The sequence below is a fragment of the Scyliorhinus torazame genome, chromosome 10, assembly GCF_047496885.1.
Source record: "Scyliorhinus torazame isolate Kashiwa2021f chromosome 10, sScyTor2.1, whole genome shotgun sequence".
NCBI lineage: Eukaryota > Metazoa > Chordata > Chondrichthyes > Carcharhiniformes > Scyliorhinidae > Scyliorhinus > Scyliorhinus torazame.
Genome location: NC_092716.1, coordinates 238,304,282 through 238,324,216, shown reverse-complemented (window position 1 = coordinate 238,324,216; position 19,935 = coordinate 238,304,282). Strand labels below are relative to the sequence as shown.

Here is a 19,935-nt window from a genome sequence, read left to right as displayed (position 1 = left end):
CTTTGCAAGAAGTTGTGGAAAACAGAGAACCAGAGAAAATAAGTGCAGGCCATTTGGCCTTTCACACCTGCTCCGCCATTCATTATAATCATGGCTGATCTTTTATTTCTCGACCATACTCCAGTGATCTACCTGTATCCTGAGACTGTGACCCCTTGTTCTAGCCTCCCAGCCACAGGAAACAATATCCCGGCACCCAGTCTGTTCAGCCTCGTCAGAATTTTATAAGTTTCAATCAGGTTCTCTCTCATTCTTCTAAAGTCCAGTGAGTACAGGCTCAGTCAACCCAATCTCTGCTCACATGACAATCCTGCCGTTCCAGGAATCAGTCTGGTGAACATTCGCCGCAATTCTTCCAAGGCAAGTGTATCCTTTCTTAGATAAGGAGACAAAAACTGCACACAATACTCCAGGTGTGCTCTCACCAAGGCCCTGTGCAGCTGCAGTGAGACATCCTTGTTCCTGTACTCAGGATTGGAATGGAATACTCTCCACTTACCTGAATGAGTGCAGCTCCAACAACACACAACAAGCTCAACACTATCTAGGACAAAGCAGTCCACTTGATTGCTCCTCCTTCCATAAACATTCAAACACTCCACCACCGACGAACAGTGGCAGCCTTGTGTACCATCTACAAGATGCACAGCAGTAACTCACCAAAGTTCCTTCGGCAGAACCTTCCAAACCCACGACCACTACCATTTAGAAGAACAAGAGCAGCAAATACCTGGGAACCCCCACCACCTGGAGGTTCCCCTCCAAGTCACTCACCACCCTGACTTGGAAATATATTGCCGTTCCTTCGCTGTTGCTGTCGCTGGGGCAAAAGCCTGGAACTCCTTCCCGAACAGCACTCTGCCTACGTGAATTGCGAGCAATTCCCATTCCCACTGGTGTCTGATTCATGTCATAATATCCACTCATGTATATAATGAGATGCAGACAGGCAGTGATTGACACACAGGATGACGAATGAACACACACGACACATAACGACCAATCACCAGACAGGACACCACCACTATAAAGCACACAGGGCATTAAGACTCTCCCTCTCTCTACAGGACACAGCTACTGAGTTAGTAAGAGTGCACAAACCAGTGAACACTATCACCATGAGGTAGAGAGTTAGTCTGGTCAAGCCAGTAGGAGGTTTTCAGTTAGATTGATAGACTGTCAACTCACAGCAGACTATGTACAGCAATCAGGAAATTCAATAAAACAGTGTTGGACCATCTCCTATGTCAGAAGCCTGTTTCTAATTTCACTGCATCCAGTTTCAGTCAACATTGAACCAACTTAATTAACACATCAATTCACTGGGACCGGAGTTTGCGTGAAAGAGCCTGGCAAGTTGGAGCTGTTTATAAGCGCTCCATTCACCGCACACTCTCACACCAGCCAAGATGACGGCACAAAGAAGATCTGCCCCCTCGATTTTGCATAAGTGAATTGTACAGAATGCTGGACACGGTTATGGAGAGGAGGGACACCCTCTTCCCAGTGTGGGGCAGAGACTCCAGCCTACAATAGTCAACAGCGCCTGGGATGAGGTGGCAGAGGTGGTCAGTGCTGCCAGCTTCACAAGAAGGACTGGAAACCAGTGGCGTAAAAAGATGAATGACCGCCTCAGGGCAGCTCAGGTCAGTCACCACCTGTGTGCCCCTGGCATCGCTGCCATCACTCACACCTCACATCATCCCCTCAACCCCCTAGAGGCCAACCACACCCTACCTGTCTGCATCTCCTTGACAACCAAACCTCCACCAAACCCCAACACATTGTTCTCTTTGGCCAGGATCCTTGCACATGCCACCAGCTACAGACCCCCTGAGAACTCGCCTCAATGTCTTTTCTGTGTCCCTAGGATAAGGTGGCCCAGAACATGCATGCGAGGCAGCAGATTGGAGCCTGCATCCCTGAACAGCAAGTCCACACCCCAGCTGAGGAGAGGGCAATGCAGCTCGCGGGCAATGGCAAGGAAAGGGCAGTGGCTGCTTGGAGGCCGGCATGGGGCAAACAAGTGAGAGCCAATTTATAACTGATGTCCCGATGGAAAGTGCGTTGCCCCTCTCCCGCAGACCACTCTTTCCCAAGATCTCACCATAGTTTGCCTTTTTTCTTGCAGGACCATCATCAGATGAGGCAGGGCCGTCCGGAGTCGCTGCCCCCCAGCCACATCCCCAGCACACTCCGGAACACTACGTCGGGGAAGACACCGACTTTTTATCACTGCTGTCAACCGCACTATCACAGAGATTATAACATTGGAGGGACATTTCAGTGAAGAGACTCCTGGGTCACCTTCTAGTGCGCACTGCAGACATGCTGCAGCACATCAAGTGGAAGAAGGAACTCCCAACGGAGCAGGCTGTTGGAGGGCTGCCTGATTCCAGGGAACAGCTGTCATCTAGACAGTTATCGTGCTTCTGTGAAGTATGATCCCACCACTGGTAGAAATGCAGATACAGAACCAGGATTATCAGAGGGGGGTTGTCAGTGACTTTCTAGTGCCTACAGGTACAGCAGGAGAGTCCAACCGCATTCAGGCGCAGGAGATGTTGCTGACAATGCGTGTTATCCAGACCAACACTGAACGTGTGGTGGCCGCAGTGGAATATCTGGGGCAAGAAGGCAGAGCCATGAGTCAGGACCTCTAAGGCTTGGGCCACACTGTGCCGTCGATGGTTGAGGCAGAGGAAAAGGGAGCCCAGCCACAAGCAGACATGTCCCAAGCCGACAAGGACAGTGCTATAGCACTCTAGAGCTTGGCTCATTCGCAAAGGGTCATCGTTGAGGGCATCAAGAGAATTGACCAGGAGCTGATCAGCCTTAGCCAGTCACAGGAGGACATGTTCCTCACTGCCTCACTTTTGTGACAGGAATAATTAATGACCTCAGAGTGAAAGCACCCCGAGGTCGCAGCAACCTACAATATGTATCATAGAACATAGAACAATACAGCGCAGTACAGGCCCTTCGGCCCACGATGTTGCACCGAAACAAAAGCCATCTAACCTACACTATGCCATTATCATCCATATGTTTATCCAATAAACTTTTAAATGCCCTCAATGTTGGCGAGTTCACTACTGTAGCAGGTAGGGCATTCCACGGCCTCACTACTCTTTGCGTAAAGAACCTACCTCTGACCTCTGTCCTATATCTATTACCCCTCAGTTTAAAGTTATGTCCCCTCGTGCCAGCCATATCCATCCGCGGGAGAAGGCTCTCACTGTCCACCCTATCCAACCCCCTGATCATTTTGTATGCCTCTATTAAGTCTCCTCTTAACCTTCTTCTCTCCAACGAAAACAACCTCAAGTCCATCAGCCTTTCCTCATAAGATTTTCCCTCCATACCAGGCAACATCCTGGTAAATCTCCTCTGCACCCGCTCCAAAGCCTCCACGTCCTTCCTATAATGAGGTGACCAGAACTGTACGCAATACTCCAAATGCGGCCGTACCAGAGTTCTGTACAGCTGCAACATGACCTCCCGACTCCGGAACTCAATCCCTCTACCAATAAAGGCCAACACTCCATAGGCCTTCTTCACAACCCTATCAACCTGGGTGGCAACTTTCAGGGATCTATGTACATGGGCACCTAGATCCCTCTGCTCATCCACACTTTCAAGAACTTTACCATTAGCCAAATATTCCGCATTCCTGTTATTCCTTCCAAAGTGAATCACCTCACACTTCTCTACATTAAACTCCATTTGCCACCTCTCAGCCCAGCTCTGCAGCTTATCTATATCCCTCTGTAACCTGCTACATCCTTCCACACTATCGACAACACCACCGACTTTAGTATCGTCTGCAAATTTACTCACCCACCCTTCTGCGCCTTCCTCTAGGTCATTGATAAAAATGACAAACAGCAACGGCCCCAGAACAGATCCTTGTGGTACTCCACTTGTGACTGTACTCCATTCTGAACATTTCCCATCAACCACCACCCTCTGTCTTCTTTCAGCTAGCCAATTTCTGATCCACATCTCTAAATCACCCTCAATCCCCAGCCTCCGTATTTTTTGCAATAGCCTACCGTGGGGAACCTTATCAAACGCTTTGCTGAAATCCATATACACCACATCAACTGCTCTACCCTCGTCTACCTGTTCAGTCACCTTCTCAAAGAACTCAATAAGGTTTGTGAGGCATGACCTACCCTTCACAAAGCCATGCTGACTATCCCTGATCATATTATTCCTATCTAGATGATTATAAATCTTGTCTCTTATAATCCCCTCCAAGACTTTACCCACTACAGACGTGAGGCTCACCGGTCTATAGTTGCCGGGGTTGTCTCTGCTCCCCTTTTTGAACAAAGGGACCACATTTGCTGTCCTCCAGTCCTCTGGCACTATTCCTGTAGCCAATGATGACATAAAAATCAAAGCCAAAGGTCCAGCAATCTCTTCCCTGGCCTCCCAGAGAATCCTAGGATAAATCCCATCAGGTTCCGGGGACTTATCTATTTTCAGCCTGTCCAGAATTGCCAACACCTCTTCCCTACGTACCTCAATGCCATCTATTCTATTAGCCTGGGGCTCAGCATTCTCCTCCACAACATTATCTTTTTCCTGAGTGAATACTGACGAAAAATATTCATTTAGTATCTCGCCTATCTCTTCAGACTCCACACACAATTTCCCATCCCTGTCCTTGACTGGTCCTACTCTTTCCCTAGTCATTCGCTTATTCCTGACATACCTATAGAAAGCTTTTGGGTTTTCCTTGATCCTTCCTGCCAAATACTTCTCATGTCCCCTCCTTGCTCGTCTTAGCTCTCTCTTTAGATCCTTCCTTGCTACCTTGTAACTATCCATCGCCCCAACCGAAACTTCACACTTCATCTTCACATAGGCCTCCTTCTTCCTCTTAACAAGAGATTCCACTTCCTTGGTAAACCACGGTTCCCTCGCTCGACGCCTTCCTCCCTGTCTGACCGGTACATACTTATCAAGAACACGCAGTAGCTGATCCTTGAACAAGCCCCACTTATCCAGTGTGCCCAACACTTGCAGCCTACTTCTCCACCTTATCCCCCCCAAGTCACGTCTAATGGCATCATAATTGCCCTTCCCCCAGCTATAACTCTTGCCCTGCGGTGTATACTTATCCCTTTCCATCATTAACGTAAACGTCACCGAATTGTGGTCACTGTCCCCAAAGTGCTCTCCTACCTCCAAATCCAACACCTGGCCTGGTTCACTACCCAAAACCAAATCCAACGTGGCCTCGCCTCTTGTTGGCCTGTCAACATATTGTTTCAGGAAACCCTCCTGCACACACTGTACAAAAAACGACCCATCTATTGTACTCGAACTATATCTTTTCCAGTCAATATTTGGAAAGTTAAAGTCTCCCATAATAACTACCCTGTTACTTTCGCTCATATCCAGAATCATCTTCGCCATCCTTTCCTCTACATCCCTAGAACTATTAGGAGGCCTATAAAAAACTCCCAACAGGGTGACCTCTCCTTTCCTGTTTCTAACTTCAGCCCATACTACCTCGGAAGAAGAGTCCCCATCTAGCATCCTCTCCGCCACCGTAATACTGCTCTTGACTAGCAGCGCCACACCTCCCCCTCTTTTGCCTCCTTCTCTGAGCTTACTAAAACACCTAAACCCCGGAACCTGCAACATCCATTCCTGTCCCTGCTCTATCCATGTCTCCGAAATGGCCACAACATCGAAGTCCCAGGTACCAACCCATGCTGCCAGTTCCCCTGCCAGGCCTCCTTCTGCACTGTTTCGTATACTCCTGGCATTGAAGTAGACACACTTCAAACCACCTACCTGAACACTGGCCCCCTCCTGTGACGTCAAATCTGTGCTCCTGACCTCTATACTCTCATTCTCCCTTACCCTAAAACTACAATCCAGGTTCCCATGCCCCTGCTGCATTAGTTTAAACCCCCCCAAAGAGTACTAACAAATCTCCCCCTCAGGATATTTGTGCCCCTCAGGTTCAGATGTAGACCATCCTGTCTGTAGAGGTCCCACCTTCCCCAGAAAGAGCCCCAGTTATCCAGAAATCTGAATCCCTCCCGCCTGCACCATCCCTGTAGCCACGTGTTTAAATGCTCTCTCTCCCTATTCCTCATCTCACTATCACGTGGCACGGGCAACAACCCAGAGATAACAACTCTGTTTGTTCTAGTTCTGAGCTTCCATCCTAGCTCCCTGAAAGCCTGCCTGACATCCTTGTCCCCTTTCCTACCTATGTCGTTAGTGCCAATGTGGACCACGACTTGGGGCTGCTCCCCCTCCCCCCTAAGGACCCGGAAAACACGATCTGAGACATCACGTACCCTTGCACCTGGGAGGCAACATACCAAACGTGAGTCTCTCACGCTCCCACAAAATCTCCTATCTGTGCCCCTGACTATAGAGTCCCCAATTACTAATGCTCTGCTCCTCTCCCCCCTTCTCTTCTGAGCAACAGGGACAGACTCCGTGCCAGAGGCCCGTACCCCATGGCTTACCCCTGGTAAGTCCCCCCCCCCACAAGTATCCAAAGCGGTATACTTGTTTCTCAGGGGAACGACCGCAGGGGATCCCTGCACTGACTGCTTTTTCCCAATCCCTCTTACAGTTACCCACCTATCTCCAATCTTTGGTGTAACTAATTCCCTGAAGCTGCTATCTATGACCCCTTCTGCCTCCCGAATGATCCGAAGTTCTTCCAACTCCAGCTCCAGTTCCCTAACTCGGTCTTGGAGGAGCAGGAGATGGCAGCACTTCCTGCAGGTAAAATTAGCAGGGACACTAACTGCATCCCTCACCTCAAACATCCTGCAGGAGGAACACTGCACTCCCTTCCCTGCCATTCCTCTAACTTTCTACCAAGATCTGGCTAACAACTAAATTAAATTTTTATAAAAAATAATAATAATATAATAAAATATGGTACTTACCTCAGACCAGTGGGTTTTATTATTAGGTTAGAGGAGGAGGGCGGGTGGGAGACACTACACGTGTAGTGTCTCGGGTTTCCTCTCCACCAGAATTTATTGGTGAGGGTCTTCCCAGACGTCCGCGGGTCGACTTCCTGTTCCAGCCTAAAAAACTAATTTAAAAAAAAGAAAAATTCTCAGCTCCTGCTGAAATTGACTAACCAGCCAGCTCCACTCCCGCCAAAATCGACTGGCCTGCCCCTGCAAAGACAAGTGCTTTTAAAGGACAGACTTACCTCCCAGCAACCACTTCCGCAATGCTCCCGCTGAAACTGACTCACCAGCTGTTCTCACGCCGAAATCGACTGGCCTGCCCCTGCAAAGACAAGTGCTTTTAAAGGACAGACTTACCTCCCAGCAACCACTTCCGCAATGCTCCCGCTGAAACTGACTCACCAGCTGTTCTCACGCTGAAATCGACTGGCCTGCCCCTGCAAAGACAAGTGCTTTTAAAGCACATGTTCCAGATGGCACCGGAGCGTGGCGACTCTCTGCGAGCTCTCACCAACAGATCCTCTTCCTGCATCTCTTACAACAGTACTAACCTTTTAAAACTTAATCCTCATCGTATGTCCTATGCTTTTCATGTATGGAATGATCTGCCTGGACTGTACGCAGAACAGTACTTTGCACTGTACCTCGGTCCACATTAAAATAAATCTAAATCTAAATGATTGGCTTTCAGATCCAGTTTGAAAGGGATAAGAATGGGTCTAAGACAAGTATTTTAAACTTCAACAAGGGCAACTATGTGAGCATGAAAGCTGGGCTAGCTGAAGTCAACTGGGATACTCGGCTACAGGATAGACTAACAGTGAAGCACTAGCAGACGTTTAAGGGGGTATTTCACAATACTCAGGATCAGTATATTTAATTAATAAAGAAAAATACTAAGGAGCAGACCAACCATCTGTGGTTAAGTAAAGAAGTTAAGGAAAGTATCAAACTTAAGGGAAAACTATATAACTGCACAAAGGTGAATGTCTGGTCAGATGATTGGTCAAAACATAAAGAACAGCAGAGAATGCCGAAAAGGTTAATCAGGAGAAATAAATTAGAGTATGAGTGGAAGTTAGCTAGAAATGTACAAACGGTTAGTAAGAGCTTCTATAGCTTTTTAAAGAGATTAAGTAAAGTGAGTGTTAGTACTTGAGAGAGTGACAATGGGGAGTTAATAGTGGATAATAAAAAGATAGTGGGTGAAGTGAACAAATATTTTGCTTCTGTCTTCACTGTAGAAGATACAGACAATATTTCAGTAATAGCTGTAAATCAAGAGGTGGAAGGGAGAGGTGAACTTGGAGAAATTGCAAAAACCAGGAAGGCGATATTGCGCAAACTGATGGGGCTGTGGGCTGACAAATCTTCAGGTCCTGATGGATTTCAACATAGGACCTTAAAAGAGGTGGCTAATGAGGTATTGGATGCATTGAGGTTAAATTTCCAAAATTTGCGAGATTCTGGAAACGTTCTATTTTTAAATAGTGAGGTACCCCCCTCACTGTTTAAAAAGAGAGAAAGGCAGAAAACAGGAAACGAGAGGCCGTTAGCTTCACTGTCGTGGGGAAGGTGCCTGGAATCAATCACCAGGAAGGTTGGGTCACTGTCTGTGCAGAGTCTGCACGTTCTCCCCGTGTGTACGTGGGTTTCCTCCGGGTGCTCCGGTTTCCTCCCACAGTCCAAAGATGTGCAGGTTAGGTGGATTGGCCATGCTAAATTGCCCATAGTGTCCAAAATTGCCCTTAGTGTTGGATGGGGTTACTGGGTTATGGGGATAGGGTGGAGGTGTGGGCTTGCGTAGGATGCTCTTTTCAAGAACCGGTGCAGACTCGATGGGCCGAATGGCCTCCTTCTGCACTGTAAATTCTATGATTCTATGATAACCGGACACTGAAATAAATGCATGATGATTGGGAAGAGTCAGCATGATTTGGTGAAATGGAAATCATTTTTTTTTCTTCTAAAATTTAGTGTATCCAATTCATTCTTTTCCAATTAGTGTGTTCAATCCACCTACCCTGCGCATCTTTGGGTTGTGGGGGCGAAACCCACGCAAATACGCGGAGAATGTGCAAACTCCACACGGACAGAGACCCAGAGCCAGGACCAAACCTGGGACCTCGGCGCCGTGAGGCAGCAGGGCTAACCCACTGCGCCACCGTGCTGCCCTATGGAAATCATGTTTAACCAATTTATTGGAGTTCTTTGATGGAGTAACATATGATGTGGATAAAGGGTAGCCTGTCGACATAATGTACATGGATTTTCAGAGGGTCTTTGATAAGGTTATTGTCGAAAATAAAGCTCTGTTATGGGAGAGGAGTCACATATTATCATAGATAGTAATTGGCTGGTTAGAAGAAAACAGAGAATGCATAAATGGATCTTTGTCTGATTAGCAGGATGTGACAAATGGAGTCCCTCAGAGGTCTGTGCTGGAGTATCATCTTTTTACAATTTATATCAACGGCTTGGTTGTGGGGGAGGCATGGTAGTTTCATTATCAGATAGCATTAAGATAGGTAGGAATGTATGTTGTGCAGGAAACGTAAGGAGGTTGCAAATGGATATAGATAGGTTGAGGGATAAAAATCTGCCAGATGGACGATAATATGGAACGATGTGAAGTTGATTAAAAAAGCAGAGTATTACTCAATGGAGAACGGTTGCCGACTTCCAAGGTGCAGAGGGATCTAGTTGTTGTATTGCATGAGTCACAAAAAAATAAGTGTACAAGTGCAGCAAGTAATTGAGAAAACTATTCATTATTACGAGAGGAATTTAACATAAAAGCCAGGATGTTATGCTTTAGTTATACAGGGCATTGGTGGGACCACATCTTGAAGACTCTATGCTCTTTTGGTCTCTTTATTTAAGGATGGATGTAAGAGTGTTGGAGGTGGTTCAGAAGTTTACTGGATTGATATCTGGAATGAGCAGGTTAACTTCTGAGGAAAGGTGAATTGATTGAAGTATATAAGATCCTGAACAGTCTTAAAAAGGTGGGCGTGGATAGGATGTATCCACTTGTGGGTGAGTCCAAAACTAGGGGGCACTGTTTCAAAATTCGGGGTCACCCTTATAGGACAGAGATGAGGAGAATTTCTTTCTCTCAAAGGTTTGTGCGACTTTGGAATTCTCTGCCTCAGAAGACAGCGGAGGCGAGATGGTTGAATGTATTTAAGGCGGAGGTAGATAGATTCATGTTGGGCAAGGGAATCAAAGATTATCGGGGGTAGAAAGAATTAGAAACGCAAAGAGATCAGCCATGATCTGATTGAATGGCGGAGCAGGTTCGATGGGCCAAATGACCTACTCCTGCACCTATCTCCTGTGTTCGTCAACGGCAATATGATTTCCGCTTCATAGAAGATCCGGGCCAATATGATTGAGATCAAAACAGTACTTTCAAGAGACAAAGACAAAACAGCCGCTAAGATTCTATCCAGGTTTGAGCAAGGCTAACTTCAATGTTATGAGTGAGTGACTGTCCGCAGTTAAAATCGCAAATGTTTCAATGACTAAAGCAATAAGAGGTCAGTGAGAGGTGCAAAAAAATTATTGAATGCAATACTCAGCCTCAAAGGGACAACAACTCTACTTGGAAAAAGAGAATAGCTATGAATATCTAACAAGGTGGGGGGGCAACATAAGTCGTAAAGGAAAAGCATGCAAGAATATAAAAGATGCAAAGAAAAGCAAAGGGTGACACAACAGCTCGGACAAGCTACAAAAGGGAGTAAGGAAAGAAACTTGCAAGGGATATCAAAATCAGCACATTTTGTTTCATGAATATATTCGGAAACATTAGGTGGTTAAGAAGGACGTGGGCCCTTTAAAATGTGACAATGGCGGTTCCTTAAATGAAAATAAGGAAATGGTAGGCATAAAAAATTGCTTTGCATCAGTGTGCTGGACACCCCAAGGAAACTAATATTGACGCAGGGAAAGTGCTCAGCAAAATTAATGTGAGCAAATTAACAGTGATATAAAATCACTGGGACTAAGGAGAATAACTGACCTCCAGGTTGTCCTCATAGTCAAAAACATTGCAGATGCCCAAACGAGATTTTCCAATCTAGAAAAACTTCTAGATTTTTCTCTTTTCAGGAAACATTTCTTTAGATTGGAAAATTGCACATCCACTTTGCTATTTAAGTCAGGTGAGAGTGGGACACAGGGACTAATAGACCAGTTATCCGAACATCTGTTGTTGAGAAATTGCTAGAGGCTGTAATTAAGGACAGGCTGATTGAAAGTGTCCACCTTATCAGAGCGAGTTGTCATAGGTTTGGAAGAGGGATGTCATGTTTGATGAACTTGATTGAATTTTTTAAAGAGGTCAGTCAAGTAGTGACTTGGGGTTGTCTATGAATTTTGTTTTGTCTGGACTCTCCGAAGGCATTTAATAACATCCCCAGAGAAGAATTGCATGGGCGACATGGTGGTACAGTGGTTAACACTGCTGTTTCTCAGCTCCAGGGACCCAGGTTCGATTCCAGCCTTGTCTGGCAACCGGCCATAAGACCATCAGGCACAGGAACAGAAGTAGGCTCTTTGTTCCATTGAGTCTGCTCCACCATTCAATGAGATTATGACTGATCTGATGTGATAATCCTCAAATCCACTTTCCTGCCTTATTCCCATAACCCTTGATTCTGGTACTGATTAAATATCTGTCTATCACAGCCTTGAACAGAGTTAACGACAAAGCCTCTACAGCCCTCAGCAGTAAAGAATTCCACAGATTCACGAGCCTCTAAGAGGAGAAATTCCTTTCCATCTCTCTCTTAAATGGGCAACTCCTTACTCTGAGATTATGACCTCTGGTCCTAGACTCTCACACAAGGGGAAACAACCTTTCAGCCTCCATCTTTTCAAGTACCCTGAGAGTCCTATCTATCTCAATAATGTTGCATTTTATTCTTCTAAACTTCAATGAGTACATGTCAAACCTACTCAACCTCTCCTCATAAGAAAATCCATCCACACCTGTTTTTTTCGTATGCCGGTACAGACTCAATGGGCCGAAGGGCCTCTTCAGCACTGTATTTTCTGTGATTCTAGGATCAACCTAGTGAACCTTCTTGGGTCTGCCTCCAATGCCAATGTACCTCTTTTTAGATAAGAGGACCAAAATTGTTCACGGTATTTGAGAATAGTCAAACTGGTGCCTTGTATAGATTTAGCAAGACTTCCCTATTTTTATACCCCATTCCCTTTCAAATAAAGGCCAACATTCCATTTGCTTTGCCGAACCTGCATGCTAGCTGTTTGTGATTTATGCTCGAAGACCCCCAAATCCCCCCTGTGGGCAGCACAGTAGCACAGTGGGTAGCACTTTTGGACGGAATAACAGGAAGACAGAATACTGGGCTAATGGTAAGATTCTTGGCAGTGTGGATGAGCAGAGAGATCTCGGTGTCCATGTACATAGATCCCTGAAAGTTTCCACCTAGGTTGAGAGGGTTGTTAAGAAGGCGTAAGGTGTGATAGCTTTTATTGGTAGAGGGATTGAGTTTCGGAGCCATGAGGTCATGTTGCAGCTGTACAAAACTCTGGTGCGGCCGCATTTGGAGTATTGCGTGCAATTCTGGTCGCCGCATTATAGGAAGGATGTGGAAGCATTGGAAAGGGTGCAGAGGAGATTAACCAGAATGTTGCCTGGTATGGAGGGAAGATCTTATGAGGAAAGGCTGAGGGACTTGAGGCTGTTTTCGTTAGAGAGAAGAAGGTTAAGAGGTGACTTAAATGAGGCATACAAGATGATCAGAGGATTGGATACGGTGGACAGTGAGAGCCTTCTTCCTCGGATGGTGATGTCTAGCACGAGGGGACATAGCTGTAAATTGAGGGGAGATAGATATAAGACAGATGTCAGAGGTAGGTTCTTTGCTCAGAGAGTAGTAAGGGCGTGGAATGCCCTGCCTGCAACAGTAGTGCACTCGCCAACATTAAGGGCATTCAAATGGTCATTGGGTAGACATATGGACGATAAGGGAATAGTGTAGATGGGCTTTAGAGTGGTTTCACAGGTCGGCGCAACATCGAGGGCCGAAGGGCCTGTACTGCGCTGTAATGTTCTATGTTCTATGTTCACTGTTGCTTCACAGCTCCAGAGTCCCAGTTCGATTCCCGGCTTGGGTCACTGTCTGTGCAGAGTCTGCATGTTCTCCCCATGTCTGTGTGGGTTTCCTCCGGGTGCTCCGGTTCCCTCCCACAAGTCCCGAAAGACATGCTGTTAGATGATTTGGACATTCTGAATTCTCCCTCTGTGTACCCGAACAGGCGCCGGAATGTGGTGACTAGGGGCTTTACACAGTAACTTCATTGCAGTGTTAATGGAAGCCTACTTGTGACAATAATAAAGATTATTATTTTTTAAATATTCAGCTCTTTTATTAGGCACGATTCTCCCAAAAGGCAGCAAAGTCCCCTAGCGAGTGCATTTAACAGCATGTTTCCCGGCACGCACAGTGCCAAGAAACAAATGGCTATTCAATGGGATTCGCTTTGAGTAAGGGGCCTGAATGGGGAGCGGGCCGAGGCTGTACATGGCCCCATTTTGTACAGTGGGGAGCTCTGCTCACCGGAACTCCCCATTGTAGCAAGAGATCTGGACAACTTTTTTAAATGGCGCCCGATCCCCGACCTCTCCCCCAACCCGAAAATATGGGAGGGTCCCAACGCCCCCCCAACATCCAAGCTGGGCGCTTACTGCCTCGCTCTAATATGCAGATTTGCTAAAAATGATCCCGCCCATTGTGGGTCTCGCGAGATTGCGTTGAATCTCGCAAGGTGTTGAGAGCCGAGTAGATCACGGGAGCAAGGTCTCCCAGCTTTAAACAGCCACGCTGCGCTGCAGCAAGCTGCGTTTCAGGTACAGCGTGGCCTTGGAATTGCACCCATTCTTCCTACCAAAGTGTATAACTTCAAATTTTCCTGCATTATATTCCATCTGCCAAGTTTTTGCCCACTCACTTAACCTGTCTCTACCTCTGTATAATCTTCGTGTCATTCTCATCACTTGCCATCCCACTTATTTTTGTATCATCCGCAAACTTGCATTCACTTCCCTCGTCCAAGTCATGAATATATATTGTGAATAATTGTGGCCCCAACACTGATTCCTGTGGTACACCACTAGTTACAGATTGCCATCCTGAAAATGACCCTTTTATCCCAACTCCCTGGGCGGGATTCTCCGGTCGCCGATGCTGAAATCGTATTTGGCGATCGCCCGTACAATACCCGTTTCCGACCAAATCGGGGGCGGCACCGCTTTCCCAATGCTGCGCCCCCCTCCAAAGCAGCGTACACGCGCGTGCAGAACGCGCTGTACCGATGGCCTCAGGGCATTGCCTGAGGCCGACCCCCGAATGCTCCACCCCCGACCATCCAGGTTTCCGACGGTGTCGGTCGCGTGTGATATCATCCGTCAGGAACTCGGCGTGGCCACTGGGGACTCAGTCCAGTGCTGCCACATTCGGGGGAGGGCCGATCCGCGGGCATGGGGGACTTTGTCAGGTGCTGGGGGTACTGTTGGGGGGTGGTCCAGGGTGCGCGAGCTGGCGAAAGGTGGGGCACTTTTTTGCAGGCCGGGTCCGCGAGCGGCCGGTGCCATGTTGCGCATGTGCGGCCACCGACCCAGCAATTCTCCGGGTCGTATCAGCAGCTAGAGCCGGGTGCTCTCCGCTGCTTTGCTGCTAGCCCCCAGCCAAACGGAGGATCGGTGGCTGTCGTATGCTACGTTTTCGGTCGTAAAATACCACCGTTCCCACGCCAGCGTGGGGACATAGCCGCAGAACCGGAGAATCCAACCCCTTGTCTTTTATCAGTTAGCCAACCTTTCTATCTGTGCTAAGATGATACAGAAAACACATCCTGATAGAATATTGAGCAAGTGATACTAAATTTCAGAATGAAGTTGATTTTACAGTAAATGACATGTCAAATTGGAGTTAGATTGCTATCTGTTGAGAAGGAAGATTTAGAGTCGCTTTGATATTCGCCGCATGACTTCACTTTCAAATATAGGCAGTGAAGATAAGTTCATAAAGTAGATTTTCTTCAAAATGATGAGCAATTTAGGGGCAGTGTACAGGTAGAATAGATGATTACTTTCCTCCTTATTGATATTAAACTAAAAGGGCTGCACTTGCCTTGATTAGTTTTGACATCCTGGCCTCGATTTGAGCTCTCAATTCGAACTGTGCTTGATTAAAATGATTAACTTTGGGAAGGTTTATGATCAAACCCCACCAGCTCACTTGTCGTCCCTGTTTACTGCACAATAGAATTTCACAAATGTTTGTCATTTTGTCATCAAAATAGCCAGTGTTCCAAAATCCACTTATTAGATTTTGTCCTCCAGCTCCCTAGGTATAACTTGGAAGATTTTTTAGTTTGGAATCCTTTTTATTTATCATAATCTCTGCCATACTGACTTCACCTTGGATACCAAGGTGTTAATAGCAAGTTAGTATCATCCTCTCCAATGAATGGTTCAGACAATTTGAATGTCACTTTTCAAAATATTTAGCATTTCATTGTACTCCTGTGTTTTTAGGGTTCTAATACTTTTCCTGTTATGAAATTACATTTTTAGTTCTGCCCAACCTTGGAGTATTCATTCCCCAACAAATTTCTTGTACTCCTCCAGGAGTTCTCCCCCACCAGCTCTCCCCAACCTTGACTCTGCTCCAACTGCTGCCGCCATGTTACGTTTTGATATTTTGGATTTCTGAGCAAACTGTTTGATTGTGTTTGATTTCAGAGATAATCCATAGAACCATAGAATCCCTACAGTGCAGAAGGAGACCATTCAGCCCATCGAGTCTGCACCAACCCTCTAAATGAGCACTCCACCCAAGCCCATTCCCCCACCCTATCCCAATAACCCCTTGACCTAACCTACACATCTTTGGACACTAAGGGGTAATTTATTATGGCCAATCCACCTAACCTGCACATCTTTAGACTATGGGAGGAAATCAGAACACCCACAGGAAACCCACACAGATACAGGAAGAATGTGCAAACTCCACATGGTCACCCAAGGCCGGAATCAAACCCGGGTCCCGAGCTCTGTGAGGTAGCAATGCTAACCTCTGTGCCGCCGTGCTGTACTAAGGTTGCAGCCTGGGTTTGAATGGAATTCTGTTTTTATCTTCATTTGCTTTACAGGATCATTTATAGGATTTATTCAGTGAATTATCCACTCTTTTATTAGACAACCAATGGTCTGATCAGCAGTTGAACACGAGACAAGCAGGGATATACCTAGTTTCTCGTCATTAAACCACCTAAGAAGATTGACATATACTCAAAACTAGAGCAAAATGAACTCAGCTGCACATTCACCAGGGGCTTGAATGCATTCTCGTTACTGATGCCAGGGAACATAGTGCATCTGCATTGAGACTGTCAGAGAACAGACACCAAAGATCAGCACCAATTTTACTAACATGGCAACAGCCAACAGCCATTAGACAGAAATAATCCAGTTATCTTCTTGTTTCTAAATCAATGTTCTGCTTGTCAAGGTGAGAGATTTGTTAGATTCTAGAAAATGAAATGCTGCTAATTTCAGAGACAATGGGTGGGATTCTCCCATTGGGCGGCTAAGTGTCGAAGCCGGCGTAATAACGGGAGTGTTTTACTCCGGCGTTGGCGCCTGTTCCGGGACCCCATTCTCCGGCCCACAGGGGGCTAGCACGGCGCTGGAGCGGCCCACGCTGCTCCAGCTGACGATCCCAGCGTCAACCCGGCGCCGCGGGGTCCGCGCGTGTGCAGTTGGGCCAGTGCCAACTAACGCATGCGCAGTGGCCTTCTTCCCCGCACCGGCCCTGACACCAAATGGTGCAGGGCTACAGGAGCCGGCGCGGAGCAAAGGAGGCCCCCAGCCAGAGAGGCCGGCCCGCCGATTGGTGGGCCCCGATCGCGGGCCAGGCCACTATGGAGGCCCCCCCCCCGGGGTCAGACCGCACCTCCCTCCCCACAGGCCACACCTGGGACCTTTCAACGCCGAGGTCCCGCCAGCCCAGAGGATGGTAGAACGGTTCCGGCGGGACTCGGATTTTTTGTGAAGGCCACTCGGCCTACTCGGGCCAGAGAATTGGCGTGCCAGCCCGTGCCGGAGAGTCGCCGCATACCCTGACCGGCACCGCGCCGACCACACTGGCCCCAATGGCGCCGATTCTCCGCTCTGCGGAGAATTGCGTCCCAACGTCGGGGCAGCGTGGCGCTATTTGCGCTACACTGCGCCGATTCTCCGACCCGGCGGGAGGTCGGAGAATTCCGCCCTCAGACTCTTCTGGCAAGTAAAGAATGTAAGAGGTCTAAATAAAGCAAATATTTGTACATGGGATTTTGGTATGTGTAACTCTACATCCTCAATTATGCTTTTAAAATTCTTGAAATATACTTCTACAAATCATGGCTGAGTGTGGTAGGATTGCACTGCTTAGATCTGATCTGTTGGTTGTGGAATCGCTTAGCTCTGTCGACCACTTGCTACTGAAACACAGAATACTGAGGGATCTAGATAAAGTGGATGTGAAAAGGGTGTTTCCATGTGCAGGAGAGCATAGAACACAAAGGCACAGCCTCAGACTGAAGGGATGATCCTTTAAACGTGAGACGAGGAGTAATTCCTTCAACCAAAGAGAAAATGCTGGAAAATCTCAGCAGGTCTGGCAGCATCTGTAGGGAGAGAAAAGAGCTAACGTTTCGAATCCAGATGACCCTTTGTCTAAGCTCTTTCTTCAAAGTAATTTCTTCACCCAGAGGGTGGTGAATCTGTGGTACTCATTGCCGTAGAAGGCTGTGGATGTCAAGTCACTGAGTGTCTTTAAGACAGAGACAGATAGGCTCTTGATTAATACGAGGATCAGAGATTATGGGGAGAAGGCAGGAGAATGAGATGAGAAACATATTGGCCATGATTGAATGGCGGAGCAGCCAGATGGGCCAAATGGCCTAATTTTGCTCCTTTATCGTGTAGTCTTATGGTCTTACGCTGTTTGGCACACACTTAGTCCTGTGTTATAGCTCATGTTGGGATATTTTCTGTCTGTCCTGTGTTCCCTTTCAATGCCTATCCTGCTGCCTGTTCTGATCTACATTCTGTGGGGTAGCTGCTGCAAGGTTACTGCACCCTTGGAAATTTCTGTTTAAATTATAGCCTTTGGAAACTGGAAAGCCCCCTTATTTGATGGGCTAGTCAACATCGCCTTTCAGTTCTGTGGAATCTGTGATGCCGTTCCGTAGACTTGGCAAGCAGCCAATCGGTGTCGATGGAATTTTCAGCCTTTTCCTATCGGGGCCTGTGGTTGGTCAGAAACTTTCAGGAAAGATGGCGAATCTTCTGGAAAGTGTGATCTTTTGTTCGGTTCTGTTGAGCAGCCAGCGAGTCAGGACCCTGGAGTATCTGCCCCTCTCCTCTCTCTCTCTGCTGGATGATTTTAAGAGCCAGTGTAGCCAGATTTGTGAAGACTTGTTTGTTTAAAGGAGAACAGACAGCCAAAAGAACTGGGAAAGAGATCCTGAATGTGAACGTGCAAGTCATTTTTCCAAAGGTCAGTACGTTCAAACTGTGAGTGTCAGGGGCTAGGATGATCTGAAGGATTGAAGCTTAAGATGGGATCATTTGTGAAAAAACCGCCAGAGTCTTGCACAGGGAGGTGAAAGAACCATCTGGTGGTAGAAAGTCAGAAGTGCACTGATCTGAGCATCCTGTGTACAGCACCATCTGGTGCCCGGTGACAAGACCTGCACTGACCTGAACACACTGAACCTAGCTCTATCTGGTGGCCAAAGAGCAGAATTGCACCAACCTGGAATTCTTAGGTGAAACACCGAAGTGACCGAAGGACGGAATTGCCCCAACCTGAATCTCTCGAGTCAATCTCTTGCCCAGATGCTGCAACCACAGTAGTGAAGATTCATCTCAGACTTGCCTCTTTAATTCCTTTTTTTATTCCTCGGCAACCCTTACCTTGTGTCTGTCTTGTGTGTGTCTGGGTAGAGAGTGGGACGGGATTTTGGGATAAGGAAGTCTGCGAGATGATTTTCCTGTTATTCGCTTGTATGTTCATCTGTTCTTCTTTTTATTAATAAACAGTTTGTTAATGTTTTACTTGTCTGTAGCTCATTGGAGCAGTCGAGGGTTAACGATCTTCAGAAAACGCGAATTGTTGGTCAATTCACTTATCATAGAACCATAGAATCCTTACAGTGCAAAAGGAGGTCATCCAGCCCATCGAGTCTGCACCGACCCTTATGTTGGGACCCCACGGTCTGTGAGGCTGGAATTCGCCACACACTCGTCCAGGGTGTGGGAACACTTGTGGGTATGCTTGGTGCTGCTCCTGGTATGCTCTCCTATTCTCTTAATTGAACCAGGGTTAATTCCCTGTCCTGGCATTAATTGTTGAGTGGGGGAATATATCTGGCATGAGGTTTAAGTTTGTGGTTGAGTACAATTCTGCCACTGCTGATGGCTCACAGTGCCTCATGATTGCCCCCTCTTGAGATCTATTCCATGCCACACAACACGATCCCCAATGTAAAGACGGAGCTTCATCTCCCCAAGGACGGTGCTGTGGTCACTCCTACCCATACAGTCATGGAAAGAGACATCGGTGGCAGGCATGTTGGTGAAGATGAGGTCAAGTATGTATTTCCCTCTTGTTGCTCCCTCACCATCTACCACAGTCCCAGTCCAGCAGTTATGTCCTTTCGGACTAGGCTAGCTATGTCTATGCTGGAACTACCAAGCCACTCTTGGTGATGGACATTGAAGTCCGCCACCCAGAGTATATTCAGCACCCTTGGCACCCTCAGTGCTTCCTCTAATTGGTGTTCGGCAGCTGAGAGGGGGGGGGGGGGGGGGGGAAGAGTACATGGTGATCAGCAGGAGTGATCTTTGCCCATGTTTGACCTTATGTCATGAGTCTGC

The 19,935-nt window shown here is 47.2% G+C and overlaps 1 protein-coding gene across 7 annotated transcripts in view; it reads left to right on the top strand.

Moving 5' to 3' along the window:
- The window catches only part of LOC140384679 (leucine-rich repeat-containing protein 4C-like), a 1,407,047-nt gene that overhangs the window by 810,483 nt on the left and 576,629 nt on the right, over nt 1–19,935 (top strand). The window lies entirely within an intron of this gene.